General features: G+C 38.1%; 1 protein-coding gene across 2 annotated transcripts in view; it reads left to right on the top strand.

Moving 5' to 3' along the window:
- LOC136029163 (uncharacterized) overlaps positions 1-15,924 on the top strand; it is a 902,097-nt gene that overhangs the window by 256,938 nt on the left and 629,235 nt on the right. The gene's annotated exons all lie outside the window — the stretch shown is intronic.

Genomic DNA, 15,924 nt, shown 5'->3' with positions numbered 1-15,924 from the left:
TTCAATGCAATGAAGAAACCTAGAAATGAGAAATAGTCAGGAGCCTTCGGGAAAGTTGTGCACACAAAGCCGAAATCATGGGGAAAATTAAATCAAAGCGAGTTATGGAACTGCGAAACTGCGAGAAATTTGGGGATAGGCTAGTGGATAAAGAACCGAAAAGAGTCTAAGGCGGACTATTGCATGGAAGTTGGAAAGAATGGACTGGTCAACCCCAAACGAGGCCACGACTACTTTTACCAAGTACAATGTCAGCTTGAATGTGCTCAGCTATATACTTGCTTTTTCATGATTTTTACCCAGAGAGACCTCTACATTGAAAAGATAGACCGCGATCCAGGCTTTTGGACCGAAGAGATTTTTCCCAAGCTGAAAGGATTCTTCATGGATGCTTTGATCCCAGAGTTCCACAGGGGGTTCCAATACAAGAGCCGTACTTACAAGATTAATCGTCTAGTACCGGTAACAGGAAAATTCATTTTCCTTACATTCTATCCTTCTTTGTAGTTACATACTTAATTGTATTGTCATTTGAAATACAATACCTTTGTTTATATTGCTTGTCCTCCAACTTTATCAAACAGTTCGTAGTAACGAACTGTAGTAAAGAGCGACCCGGCTCAATAGTAACCGAAATTCTAAAAAAATGGAATTTGGTACCAATAGCTACATCAAAAGAATCGCATTTTAATGCTGATTTTAAATACATTAAATAAAAAACAAGTTTTTTCAACTGAAAGTAAGGAGCGACATTAAAACTTAAAACGAACAGAAATTACTTCGTATATAAAAGGGGCTGCTTCTTCATCAACGCCCCGCTCTTTACGCCAAAGTTTGACTCTTTCTCTCAACTCTTCTTTTTAAAACAGTAAAAAACTTTAGCGTAAAGAGCGGGGCGTTGATGAGGAAGCTTTTCATTTTCCTACAAATTCATTTTCCTTACATTCTATCCTTCTTTGTAGTTACATACTTAATTGTATTGTCATTTGAAATACAATACCTTTGTTTATATTGCTTGTCCTCCAATTTTATCAAACAGTTCGTAGTAACGAACTGTAGTAAAGAGCGACCCGGCTCAATAGTAACCGAAACTCTAAAAAAATGGAATTTTGGTACCAATAGCTACATCAAAAGAATCGCATTTTAATGCTGATTTTAAATAGATTAAATAAAAAACAAGTTTTTTCAACTGAAAGTAAGGAGCGACATTAAAACTTAAAACGAACAGAAATTACTTCGTATATAAAAGGGGCTGCTTCTTCATCAACGCCCCGCTCTTTACGCTAAAGTTTGACTCTTTCTCTCAACTCTTCTTTTTAAAACAGTAAAAAACTTTAGCGTAAAGAGCGGGGCGTTGATGAGGAAGCAGCCCCTTTTATATACGAAGTAATTTCTGTCCGTTTTAAGTTTTAATGTCGCTCCTTACTTTCAGTTGAAAAAACTTGTTTTTTTATTTAATTTCTGAACGTTTTTGAATAAATGCATGTTTTGATTTTGGCTCTCCGCAGAGTAATAATTGAAACGGACTTTGATTTTTTTTTATTATTATTCTTTTTTTTGCTAAATGGCTTACTCATAATTTTGATCGAATGATTTTGAGAAAAAAGAGCGGGGGAGGAAGCCTAGTTGCCCTCCAATTTTTTTGGTTAATAAAAAAGGCAACTAGAAATTTAATTTTTTACGAATCTTTTTATTAGTAAAAGATATACGTAACTTATAAACTAGCTTACGTGAAGAATTTTTTATTCTCATATTTTTATTACAGATATGAGAGGGTTCACCCCGTCGTCAGTACCTCTCTCTTTACACTAGATCTTAAATTTTGGCCCAATTCATTAAGAATGACCCCTGAATCACAAAAGCCGTAGAATAAATAGTTGACATTACTAAAAATTCTTTAGCGTAAAGAGCGAGGTATTAGGAGGAGGTGAGCCCCTCATATGGGTAAAAATTTCTGTTCGTTTTAAGTTTTGATGCTGCTCCTTACTTCCAGCTGAAAAAAAACTTTTTCATATATATTTTTTCATTGTTTTTTTTTTAATAATGTTAGTAAATCCAGCACTCCCTTCATGGAAATTTTCTTCCCCCATGACCAAGTCCTCGATGGGAAGTTCCCCCAGTATATCCCCCTCTTTTCGACCCCTCCCCCCGACCAAAAAATCCTCCTGAAAACACCAGTACACTTCCCAATAACCATTACTATATGTAAGCACTGGTCAAAGTTTTTAACTTTTAGCCCCTCCCACGGGAACTATGGAGGAGTAAGTCGTCCCCAAAGACATGGTTATAAGGTTTTTCGACTACGTTGAATAAAATGGCTATCTCAGAATTTTGATCCGTTGACTTTGGGAAAATAATTAGCGTGGGAGGGGGCTAAGCTGGGAGCGCCAGCTAAAAGCTATAGAATCTTAACGAAAATTACACCATCAGATTCAGCGTGTCAGAGAACCCTACTGTAGAAGTTTCAAGCTCCTATCTGCAAAAATGTGGAATTTTGTATTTTTTGTCAGAAGGCAGATCACAGATGCGTGTTTATTTGTTGTTGTTTTTTCAGGGGTGATCGTATCAACCCAGTGGCCCTAGAATGCTGCAAAAGGGCTCATTCTAATGGAAATGAAAAGTTCTAGTGCCTTTTTTAAGTGACCAAAAAGTCGGAGGGTACCTAGGCCCCCGTCCCACGCTAATTATTTTTCCAAAGTAACCGGATCAAAATTCTGAGATAGCCATTTTATTCAGCGTAGTCGGAAATCCTTATAACTATTTCTTTGGGGACGACTTACTCCCCCACAGTCCCCATGGGAGGGGCTACAAGTTACAAACACTGACCAGTGCTTACATACAGTAATGATTATTGGGAAGTGTACAGACGTTTTTGGGGCGTTTTCATTTGGTTGGGGGCAGGGTTGACAAGAGAGGGAAATATTGGGGAAACTTTTCATGGAGGAAGAAAATTTCCATGAAGGGAGCGCAGGTTTTCCTAGCATTATTAAAAAAAAACAATGAAAAAATAAAAATGACAAAGTTTTTTTCAACTGAAAGTAAGGAGCAGCATTAAAACTTAAAAGGAACAGAAATTATTACGCATATGAGGGGATCACCTCCTCCTAACACCTCGCTCTCTACGCTAAAGTATTTTTAGAATTTCAACTATTTATTCTACGGCTTTTGTAATTCAGGGGTCATTCTTAAGAAATCGGGACAAAATTTAAGCTCTAGTGTGAAGAGGGAGGTACTGACGAGGGGGTGAACCCCCCTCATATATGTAATAACAATGTGAGAATACAGAAGTTCCTTACGTAAGCTAATTTGTAAGTTACGTATGTCTTTAACTAATAAAATTTATTTTTACTAATAATTTTACTTATAAAAAAATTCGTAAAAAATTAAAAGTTCTAGTTGCCTTTTTAGGTAACCAAATAATCGGAGGGCAACTATACCTCCTTCCCGCTCCTTTTTATTTCTCAAAATCGTTCGATCAAAACTATGAGAAACCCATTTAGCCAAAAAAATAAATATCCAAATTTCGTTTTAATTATTCATCTGTGGAGAGCATAAATCAAAACATGCATTGATTAAAAAACGCTAAGAAATTAAATTAAATAAAAACAAGTGTTTTTAACTGAAAGTAAGGAGTGACATTAAAACATGAAACGAACAGAAATTACTTCATATATGAAAGCGGCTGTTTCCTCATCAAGGCCCCGGTCTTCACGCTAAAGTCTGACTCTTCCTCTTAACTCTATTTTTTAAAACAGTAAAAAACTTCAGCGTAAAGAGCGGGGTGTTCATGAGGAAGCAGTCCCTTTCATATACGAAGTAATTTCTGTTCGTTTTAAGTTTTAATGTCACTCCTTACTTTCAGTTTTATTTTATTTTTAATTTAATTTGTAAGAAAAGTTTGGTTTTCTAAGAATCTTCGAAGAAAGCTTTCAACTAAGTTCACTGTTTAGTTTCGAATTAATCAAATGAGGTATTTTAAATAGCCTATCCCTAGGAAATAAAGTGGAAAAAACAATAAATTTTAAAATGCATTCTATGCATGCCGTCACAGTTGCATATGCATGGGCATTTTGTACTTGAGAATGATAGTGCTCTTCTGCTAATTTTCTCTTCTCCCTTGGTCGGTAGCCAAGCTTTGCAAGACGCAGCCAAATATATTATTATTTCTCGGCTGAAGCATCTCACCAAAGGAAGCTGTCAATCAAAACCTTTCACAAGACTTGATAATTAGTCCTATTTGAAGTTTTGACAATCGACGGTTTCAAGAGAATTAAAAGACAGAAGGCTAACCTAACTTCAATTTTGAAGCTCGATGTTTTCAAGTTCACTTAATCACGGCCTTAAATTAGCTGACGTAAGGTTAACTGACGAGAATAATTTTCGTAACATTCAACCGACTGAAGATGAACCGTTAATTGTTTTCGAGAAAATAGTGCAACAAAAAGTTAAGCGCAAGCCCTTAACCAGTAAAGGATGTAATATTATATGCAGGTTTTTTGTGAAAGAGGCTCCCAAATTTAACAAGATATGTCGGTATTTTAATGAAAATGGTTTCTGTAAGCACAGAAAAAAGTGTCGTTTTTTACATATATGTCCGCGCTTTATTTCGAAAACTTGCAGTAATAATGAGTGTAATTTTGACCACGTTGATTTATGTTGTGTTTTATCATGTACGGAAAAAGAATGTGTTTTCGCGCATGCGTGTTGCGGTACATCAAAAAGACGTAGCTCCAGTCACACCAATCGACAGGAAAATACTTTTCTGGATCCGAACCCGGCATCAAAAAACTTAATTGGACGGGGGTTACGAATTCAAAAACATCGCGATTACACCTTTTGCGGACCTCCGTGGCCCCCCTTACCAACAATCCCTCCCGTACATCAACATACCCCCAACCAAGCGTGTGTTGCGCCTTCTCGGTCGGTCGGAATGTTTTTCCCGGATCCGCTACCTCAGCAGCATCAACTTTTCTACCCCCCACAAAAGATAACGTCCCCGAGCCCCCCGACAGTGTTTCAAATCCCCGTACCTCCCCCCTCCTGTCCACCCTCACAGCCCCCAATGGCGAGGACACAATTTCTTTCGTTTCAGCCGAAATTCCAGTACTGAATAAATTTGAGCCCCTGGTTGGTATGGGTAATCCTGATGACAGCCTCACCCACCAGGGAAATAACATATTCTTACAAAGACCTACAACAAGAACATCAAACACCACTAAGGTAAAGTATTATAATTCTGATGTTTTTTCCTTCCCTAGGTTTATTTACGCAAATGCTGAAAGTTTAAATTTTGATAAAGTGGCTGAGTTAGAAAGTCTAGCTCAGGCAACAAAGGCATCTGTCCTAATGGTTTCTGAAGTTCATCGACAAAACCCAGAACTCCTGAAAATAGGTGGTTTTGATGAGTTTATAAAAATACGACCTGATGACCATCCACTGGGGAAAAAAGGTGGCGGAGTTCTTATTTATGCCCATGAAATTTTTAAAGCAGCTAGACTTGATGTCCCTTTTTTAACTGAGTACGACGAAATAATGTGGGTCATTCTAAAACCACGACGTCTCCCCCGGAAATTCACTGGTATTGCTCTCTGCGTGTATTATTACTCGCCGGGTCAGACGAGTGAATACCGCCAAGCATTCGTAGAAAAGCTACAGCTCAGTTCGGATTTTGTTTTGGGCAAATACCCATCATGCGGAATTTTCATGATGGGCGATGCCAATGAATTAAAGCTCCATCATCTGGACGCCGGAATCGGCCTGAAGCAGCTCGTCAATTTTCCCACAACCAAAGGTGGCACCTCCCTTGACCGAATTTCCACAAATATGCACGAATTTTACAACATACCTACGACCGGGGCTCCAATTGGAGGAAGTTACCACTTTTCTCTTGAACTTAACCCCACCTGTTCCATTAAAATCGATTACACTACAACTGTAACTATCAGTCGACCAATCACAAGTGAGGGACTTCTGACTTTTGGCCAATGGTTAAGCTGCGAGAAATGGGAAAAATTCCAAGATGCTAAAAGTAGCAACGAAAAAGCTACTATTTTCCAAGAAGCTTTGCTTCATAATTACAAGGCCTGTTTTCCTGAGAAGTCAACAAAACGTTTCTCGTCAGATCGACCATATATTACACAAGAAGTTAAGAAAATGGTAATGGAAAAGAGATGGCTTTTCCGTCAAGGTAATACCCAACAAGCCAACAGGTTGAAAAACAAACTAAGAAAAGTCACTCGAAAACACGCGAACAAATATGTAGAACGTAAAGTTAATCATCTGTTCGAGTCCAAACCAAGCCAGTGGTACAACCGAATCAAAAGGATGACGGGCAAGGTGGAAAAAGGAGTCGATTTTGGCATTGATGAAGATGACGTCGTAACAGCCAACTCCCTTAATAAACATCTGGGTAACATTGTGCAATCCCTCCCGCCTTTGCTGAGCGTGGGAATACCCACCCCTCCTCCTGAGTCTTTTGATTTCCCTTTGATATCAGAGTCCCAGGTGTTTTTCAAATTAAAAAGGCTTAAAAGAACAAGCATTACCCCTGTAGATATTCCCATTGATCTCATCAAAGCATTTCCAGATTATCTTAGTGGCCCCCTAACACTCCTTTTTAATCAGGTGACAAAAACAGGTGAGTATCCATCAATTTGGAAAAATGGGTTCATTACACCAATACCAAAAAAAGATGCGCCCAATGATTTTTCGGGTGTCCGACCGATCACTATGACACCCATTTTTAGCAAAGTGTATGAAAGTTTTGTTGCAGCATGGCTGAAAGACCGTATTCTGGACAAAATTGATCCAAGGCAGTTTGGAAATATGCCAAACACATCTACATCTCATTACTTAGTAAGTATAATTGACAGTATTTTGCAAAAACTCGATGAACCAGATTCTTGGATTAATCTTATTGCAATAGATCTAAGAAAAGCTTTTGATTTAATTTGCCACAAAATTCTTGTAAAAAAACTTCTTGGACTAGGTGTAGATTCATTCCTTGTACGTTTAATTGCTAGTTTTCTTTCTGGTAGATGTCAACGGACAAAATATAAGTCCACCTACTCCGACCCACTGCCCATTTTTTGTGGAGTTCCCCAAGGTACCCTCTTGGGACCACTTTTGTTTCTTGTCATAATAAATGATTTGGCAACAACACTGGACGATCGCTGGAAGTATGTCGACGATCTGTCGCTCATTGAATGTTGTCGGAAAAACCTACCAAGCAGAGCAGGTTCATTAATGAAAGATATATGTCAAGAGGCAAAGGTGGACAAAATGACTGTCAACTTTGATAAATCTGTAATTTTAACATTTTCTTTTTTAAAATCTGCGCCAGTTTTTAATCCACCTATTCCCAGCGCCAGTCACGTGACCGAAATTAAACTGCTCGGCGTCCATATCACTTCAGATCTGAAGTGGAATAAACATGTTGATGGCATGTTAAAAAAAGCTAATTTGGCCATCAGGTCTCTAAAAATGTTGGCTCGCCATGGAATCCCTGCACCACACCTCCTACGCATCTATTTCTCTTTTATACGTTCCACACTTGAATACTGTTGCCCTGTATGGCATTTCGGGCTGACTAGGGAACAGTCGGACCGGGTTGAGAGGGTGCAATACCGTGCCCTCCTAGTAATCTCAAAAGCCCCAAAAATACCGTACATATCCCTCCTTAATCAGTTTCAACTTCAAACCCTTCAATCTCGTCGTTTAAAACTAGCCCTATCCTTTGGTAATAAAATTTTGTCCAGCCCTATACACCGAAATATCCTTCCTCCCCAACATCAACCGGCACGGGTAAGGCCACTCAGGGCCGTTGCAGAGCCTGTACCAAAACTTCAACCTGTGACTGTGTCACATGCTCGTTATGAGCTTAGTTTTGTGCCCTCGTTTGTTAAGTTGTTTAATGCTGGATCGACTTTTTAATCCGGATTATTGTTGTTAATTGTATTATTATAATTTTGTGTATATTTGTTGACTTATTTTCGTGTGTATGTGACAATTATTATTGTTAATTGTATATATTATTAATTTTGTGAATGTTAATTTTGACTTGTCGACGAATTTTTGTGTGTGTATGACAATAAAAACTAATAATCGGCTCTGTCCGTCGAATGTTTTTTAAATAAAATGAATTTGAATTTGAATTTGAATTTGAATAAAAATATTCGTAAAAAACCAGAAATTACTTCGTATATGAAAGAGGCTGCTTCTTCATCAACGCCCCGCTCTTTACGCTAAAGTTTTTTACTGTTGTAAAAAGAAGAATTGAGAGAAAGAGTCAAACTTTAGCGTAAAGAGCGGGGCGTTGATGAAGAAGCAGCCTCTTTCATATACGAAGTAATTTCTGGTCGTTTTAAGTTTTAATGTCGCTCCTTACTTTCAGTTAAAACAACTTATTTTTTTTATTTAATTTACCTACAAGTGCAACCTTGAGGAATGAATAGACATACTGTTCAAATAAGTTACAAGAAAAGTATTTAGAACCTCGTACTTTTCCTCAATCCTCATTTATAAGGCTTTAAAGATTGAAAATCCATTTGTTAAATTTAGGGGGAAGTCCTTCTGAAATAATATGAGTTGCATTTTGAAAGACTAGAGCCAAAAAAAGAAACTGAAACCCAAAATCAAGTTAAAACGTTTTTACCCTTACCCAGGGAAGCAGCTAGGGGAAGGAAGGGGGACTTCCCCAACTCCAAAGCTGCAAGGCGCCTTCTGTGTCTTAATTTATTTTATGTGTCCGATTGGCAATAGGACGATTTTGTCGGCACATTTTTGATATGCCCCCCCGAAAAAAGAACAATTCAGTGTCTAAACGTCGCCCCTGTCTTTACCCTGTTAATAATGAATTCAGAGCCTATAGTACTCTCCCAGTGTGCTTTTTCCAGCTCCTTTCCCTGCTCCTCTATTTCTAATGTACAGATGATCCTGTAAGTTATATAAATTAGCCTTTCCAGAATTATTCAGAACCGATATTTTACGCTGGGAGGGTATCATTTTTCTTCCCCTTCAAAGGGCACTGACCATGGTTGATTTTGGACGAACGTTGTGGATTATAAGTGAAAGTTTTGGAAATAGCTCTATAGCACCAATGAGAATCAAATAAAGTAGTCTGAGCCTCATGCCTTTGCTAATCCTGATTTACGAAGTTAAAAAAAAAAAAATTAAATGTGTCTTGAATCTCAAAAAAGAAAAAAAAGCAGTTTATATAGGGGGCAGCAATTAGGTAAAGTTAGGGATGTTTCAAGCACTTCGCACAACTTACCACTTGACGCGCCTTTCTACGCTCTTTTCAAATATACTAATCCCCACCGTAGAAGGTTCCGTCCTTAGTAGGTTTCTAGTTTTTTTTTTTTTTTTTTTTTTTTTTTTTATTCCTCTCTGTTTTCTTCAACTTTGTTTTTCTTCTTTAAATTAGGCCTATATTTAGTAATGTTGTAGCAAATGTAAGCTGTAGGACACACATTACATATAAAAAAAGAGCCATGTTCAATGCCATTTCAAAATATAATAGCCTAATAACTGCTATTGTAGTTGCCTCTCAGCACTCTTTGTTCAAAATTAATTAAAATAAAGAAATAAGTTTTTATTAACTGCAAATAAGGAGCGACATTAAAACTTAAAACGAACAGAAATTATACCGTATATGAAAGGAATTGCCCCCTCCTCAACGCCTCGCTCTTTACGCTAAGGTTTGACTCTTTCTCACAACTCTTCTTTTTAAAACAATAAAAAAAACTTTAGTTTAAAGGGTTGGTTTAAAGAGTTTACGTTGAGGAGGGGGCAACCCCTTTCATATACGGAATAATTTCTGTTCATTTTAAGTTTTAATGTCGCTCCCTACTTGCAGTTAAAAAAAACTTGTTTTTATGGCACTTGGTATTAACCAAGTGACATATAGCAATCGCAAATTCTGTCGGTCTGTCACTCTTTCGGTCCCGGTTTTGCTATTTTAGGCACTTCCAGGTAAGCTAGGTCGATGAAATTTGCCAGGCGTATCAGGGACCGGACCAGATTAAATTAGAAATAGTCATTTTCCCGATTTGACCATCTGAGGGGGAGTGAGGGCCCGTTAATTCGGAAAAATTGAAAAATTGAAGTATTTTTAACTTACGATTGTTGATCAGATCTTAATGAAATTTGATGTGTGGAAGGATATCGTGTCTCAAAGCTGTTATTTTAAATCTGGTGAAATTGGGGAGGGGATTGGGAGGGGGAAACCTAAAATCTTGGAAAACACTTAGAGTGGAGGGATCGGGATGAAACTTGGTTGGAGAAATAAGCACAAGTCCTAGATACATGATTGACATAACCGGAACGAATCCACTCTCTTTGGGGTAGTTGGGGGGGGGGGGGTCAATTCTGAAAAACTAGAAAAAATGAGGTATTTTTAACTTACGAACGGGTGGTCGGATCCCAATGAAATTTGATATTTAGAAGGATATCGTGTCTCAGAGCTCTTAGCTTAAATCCCGACCGGATCTGGTGACATTGTGGGGAGTTTGGGTGGGGGAGCCTAAAATCACGGAAAACGCTTAGATTGGAGGGATCGAGATGAAACTTGGTGGGAAAAATAATTTACATAATCACATAATTTTACATAATTACATGATTTACATAATTGGAACGGATTCGCTCTATTGGGGGGGGGGGGGGTATTTCTGAAAAATTAGAAAAAATGACGTATTTTTAACTTACGAAGGAGTGATCGGATCTTCACGAAACTTCATGTTTAGAAGGACCTCGTAACTCAGATCTCTTATTTTAAATCTCAACCGGATCCAGCGTCAATTGGGGGGGGGGAAGTTGGGGGGGACCGGAAATATTAGAAAATACTTAAAGCGGAAAGATCAGGATGAAGCTGGATGTGAAGAATAAAAATCTGTCTAAGATACGTGACTGACATAAACGGACCGGATCTGCTTTCTTTGGTGGAATTGGGGGGGGGGGGTAATTTTAAAAATTGAGGTATTTGTAACTTACGAAAGGGTGACCAGATCTTAATGCAATTTGATATTAAGTAGCATCTTGTGCTTTAAAGCTCTAATTTTAAATTCTGACCAGATCCTTTGACATAGGGGGGAGTTGGAGGGGGAAGCTGGAATTCTTGGAAAACGTGAAAATTGGGGTATTTTTATCTTACGAATAGGTGATTGGATCTTAATGAGATTTGATATTTATAAGGAATTCGTGTCTCAGAGCTCTTATTTCAAATCCCAACCAGATCTTTTGACATTGGGGGAGTGGGAGGGGGAAATCCTGGAAAACACTTGGAGTGGAGGAATCGGGATGAAGCTTGGTGGAGAGAATAAGCAAATGTCTTTAATACGTGAATGACGTAACCGAACTGGATTCGCTCTCTTTGGGGAGTTGGGGGGAGGAGTTCAGTGATTTGGCGAGTTTGGTGCTTCTGGACGTGCTAGGACGATGAAAATTGGTAGGTGTGTCAGGGAGCTGCACAAATTGACTTGATAAAGTCGTTTTCCCAGATTCGAACATCTGGGGGCTAAAGGGAGAGGAAAAATTAGAAAAAAATTAGGTATTTATAACTTACGAGTGGGTGATCGGATCTAAATGAATTTTGACATTTAGAAGGACATCGTGACTCAGAGCTCTTATTTTAAATCCTGACCGGCATTAAGCCTCTGATTTTCCTTTTAAATCAATCTATTGATTCTTAGAATTTTTTTAGAGCTAATACCATATGAGCTCTTGGCTCTTAGCTCTTCTTGCCTCGTCACAAGTGCCATTTGAGCTCTTAGCTCTTTTTTATTTAATTGTTGAACGTTTTTGAATTAAAGCATGTTTTGGTTTCGGCTCACCGCACATAAATAATTAAAACGAAAATTGCATATTAATTTTTTTTAGGTTTGATCGGATTGATATAGATCTGTTTTGATCGGAGATTTTGATAAAACAAAGGGCGGGGTAGGAGGTCTAGTCGCCCTCTAATTCTTGGTTACTTAAAGTGGCAACTAGAGCTTTTTATTTTTTTACAAACGTTTTTATTAGTAATAAGTATACGTAACAATTAACTTAAGTAACGAACTTCTATATTTGTATATTTTTATTACGTATATGAGAAGGTTCGCCCCCTCGGCAATACCGCGCTCTTTACACTAAAGCTTGGATTTTGTCCCAATTCTTTAAGAATGACCCTTAAATCACAAAGGTCGTAGAATAAATAGCTGAAATCACTAAAAACACTGTAGTGTAAAGAGCGAGGTATTGTGGAGGAAACGAACCCCCCTTGTAAACGTAATAATTTCTGTTTGTTTTAGGTTTTAATTCTGCCCCATTCTTCCAGCTGAAAAAAAAAATTGTTTATTTCCTCATTGTTTTTTTTTAATAATGCTAGAAAATCCTATTTCCTTTCATGGAAATTTATCTTCCCTCATGATAAATTTCTCCATGGAAAGATCCTCCCGCGTATCCCCCTCCACCGACCAACCCCACCTCCCCTCAACGCGAAAAAGTCCTCCTGAAAACGTCTCTACACTTCCCAATAACCATTGCTATATGTAAACACTGGTCAAAGTTTGTAAATTGCAGCCCTTCCCCCGGGGCTGTGGGAGATTAAGTCGTCCTGAAAGACATAATTATTAAGTTTTTCAACTATTCTGAACAAAATGGTCATCTAAAAATTTCGATCCGGTGACTTTGGGAAAAAAATGATCGGAGGAGGGGATCTTTGCGCCCTCCAATTTTTTTGGTCACTCAAAAAGGGCACTAGAACTTTTCCGTTAGAATGAGCCCTCTTGAACATTCTAGGACCACTTGGTCGATACGATCACCCCTGGGGAAAAAAACAACAACAAATAATCACGCATCCGTGATCTGTCTTCTGGTAAAAAAAAATACAAAATTCCACATTTTGTAGATAGGAGCTTGAAATTTCTATAGTATGGTTCTCTGATACGCTGAATTTGACCATGTGCTTTTCGTTAAGATTCTTTGACTTTGGGGTGTTTCCCCTTATTTTCAAAAATAAGGAAAATATTTTCAGGCTCATAACTTTTGATGGGTAAGGCTAAACTTGATTAAACTTTTATATTTAAAATCAGCATAAAAATGCAATTTTTTTTTATGTTACTAGAGGTATCAAAATTCCATTTTTTAGAATTTCGGTTACTATTGAGCCGGGTCGCTCCTTACTACATTTCGTTTCCACGAACTGTTTGATTGAGCGGTTAGCGTGCTTAACTTGCCAACTTGTGTCCGTAAGGACAGGGGCTCGAGTTCTGGTGTCGCTGATTATTTGGTTTGGAACGAAAGTCAGTGGTGTGACCCATTAAGCTCAGAGAGAGTTGAACCAGCTCTAAATGGGTACCTGGAGAAATCTGGGGAAGGGAGTCGGGAAGGGCGTACGAAAGCATAGGAAGGCTGGCCCCATAGGCGTCATTGGGAAAGGGAGGAGGTAATTGCCCTCCCCCAATAATTTGTAAAATATCACAATTTATTAAGTAAATCTAAAACTGAAAATTTGTGGAAAACTGGTGTATGTGTTGCCAGGTTCATTTGATTTGTCAGAACATAATATATGACTAGTTTAAGAGGTATATTTTAAACAAACGTTTTAAAATAAATTATGCGACAGAACTTGGGACAGTGCTAGTTTTGTTTCAACTTTTCTATTGTAAAGTAATTGTACAATAATAGATACATGCCATGCACGCTGCGGATTGAGCATTCACGGGTGATCCTCCACCCCCTGACGGGAATGGAATCAGAATTGCCAACTTAATTTTAATTTGTTTATTTGATATATGTTTTATTGTTTATCATGTCAGTGTTTTATCCTACTACAACAGCCCCAACCGCTATTCTCGCTTATCAAATGTATATCGTTAAGCCATTGCGGCTACTGTGTGATTCGATTTTAAATCCTACGCACTTAGGCCCAGCGCCCACGGGGCAAATGTTTCAAGACAGCATTTGGCAACTAGTGTCATCTGCAACTGGTTTACGACCAGTTTACAACCAAAATGAAACGTGCCTCCGCCTACGGACCTGAGTTGTTGTGGACTAGTTGTATTTATCTAATTGAGCAGCACAGTGTGCTTAACTATGTTGAGTTCCGACGAGGAAGGCTTAATTGATTACTATGATCATCGCAGGTTTCGTTAGGTTCATAGGGAGTATTGGGTCCATCCCTACTTAGAAAGGAATGCAAAGTCTCGTCTGTTCTCAGCAGCTAAAAAACTGTCTCAAACAGATAGAAAATTTACCGCATTTTATAAAATGTCGAAGGAATCTTCGTGATTTTTCACTTCTCCTACGAATTTCACGTTTAATTCCTGGTCTGATATGTTCAGAGCCAAATACTTATTTAGAAACACTATCAACGCTGTCGCTCCTGAAAATGTGTGGGACAACAGTGCAACGCAACTGTGACCAAAGCTGGACGCTCACACGGAACCAGTTTTAGACTGATTGGAAACCAGTCACATCCTGATTTCCTTGTGGGCGGAGCCCCACTTTACTTCAAGGACATTGTCACAAAACAGTTGCGTGTGTAATCGGTTAGCAATTCTAGTCTCAAAATAGTTGCTCCATGGGCTCTGCGTCTATGTACATATTTCACAATAAGTGTGCGATTTCTTCCTAAATAGGCATTTAAAGGTTTCTGGGGATGTTAGTTACAAGTTTGATTTTGTTATTGTTATGCGGTAATCCAGAATCAAAACACACTAAGCCCATATTATACGAGTATGTTTGATTTTTACCAAATTTGGTATTAAGGTCGTTTAAGGCAGTTGGTTACAAAACTGAGGCTAATTTTATATTAGGAAAGGCCAAAGTCATTTCCTAGGTATTCTTATCATGAATACTCTCACCACTATTGCTAAGGATAATACCACGTTTCTGTCATTAAGTAACATTGACTGTATAAATATTATTAAAGTTTATTAGAAGGAATAACTACTATATAGACTGCCAGAACTCTGGCAAACTTGTTGTGATACGAAAATACGGTTACTAAGCAACCCTTCCCCAATGGTAACCAAAAATCAGTAAATTTAGGTTTAAAAACAATTTATTCATCAAGAAAATCTCGCTTTTATTCTTGTTCAAAGTTCTTCAAATTGTTTAGCCTCAACATACCCTTCAAAATCTATCAACATTGACATATCTGTATAAATCATTTTCACCAAAGCATTTCGTATGGAAGGAGTTTGTCGTAAAACCTTCTGAAGTGGCTCATTTGATTGGAAATTCAAAGTTCTTGTGCACTTTTTAAAAGTAGAAAGTAATTGGAGGGCAAATATCCTTTCCCACCCTTTTTTCTACAAAGGCATCCGATCAAGATTTTAAGATTGCCATTTTGTTCAGCACAGTTGAAGGATTCATTAATTATGTCTCAGGAGATGGCTAAGCCCTTCCCACACAGTCCCTGGGGAAAAGCCTGTAAACTATGCAATTTGCCCATTACTTCCGTATAGAATCTGTAATTGGGAAAAGGGGTTCTGATTGATAACTGATCTCAAAAAGGCTAAAGGTAGTCAGGAGAAACTTTTAGGGAATGCTGACAGGAATGCCAAACAATATCAAAATGCACTGTGTGCATGTAGGTTTTCGAACTGGCCTATCTCAGGATCGACTTAGGGTATTAAGTTGGTACTTTCAGAGAATGACGAAGGGGATGTTGAGTTGACCAAAAGCCAGTATTTGCGCACAGCTACAACTACTACAACCACTACGACTTGTGCTGTGACTACTTCAAAGATTTTGTGCATTAAGATTATGAGCTGTTTTTTAAACATACAACTTATGAGTTTTTTTTTCAGCATTACCTACTTCCTTAGCGCTTGAAAATCAAGCCACAATTGTTATCTGACTCGAAGATATCTGGACGCGAAGCAATTAGTAGCATATGTTCGTCTAGTAATACATTTATTGTAAGCATCGATTATGTGG

This window comes from Artemia franciscana, chromosome 1 (assembly GCF_032884065.1).
Source record: "Artemia franciscana chromosome 1, ASM3288406v1, whole genome shotgun sequence".
Taxonomy (NCBI): domain Eukaryota; kingdom Metazoa; phylum Arthropoda; class Branchiopoda; order Anostraca; family Artemiidae; genus Artemia; species Artemia franciscana.
The sequence above is the reverse complement of the archived record's forward strand: the minus strand, read 5'-3'. Positions and strand labels throughout refer to the sequence as shown.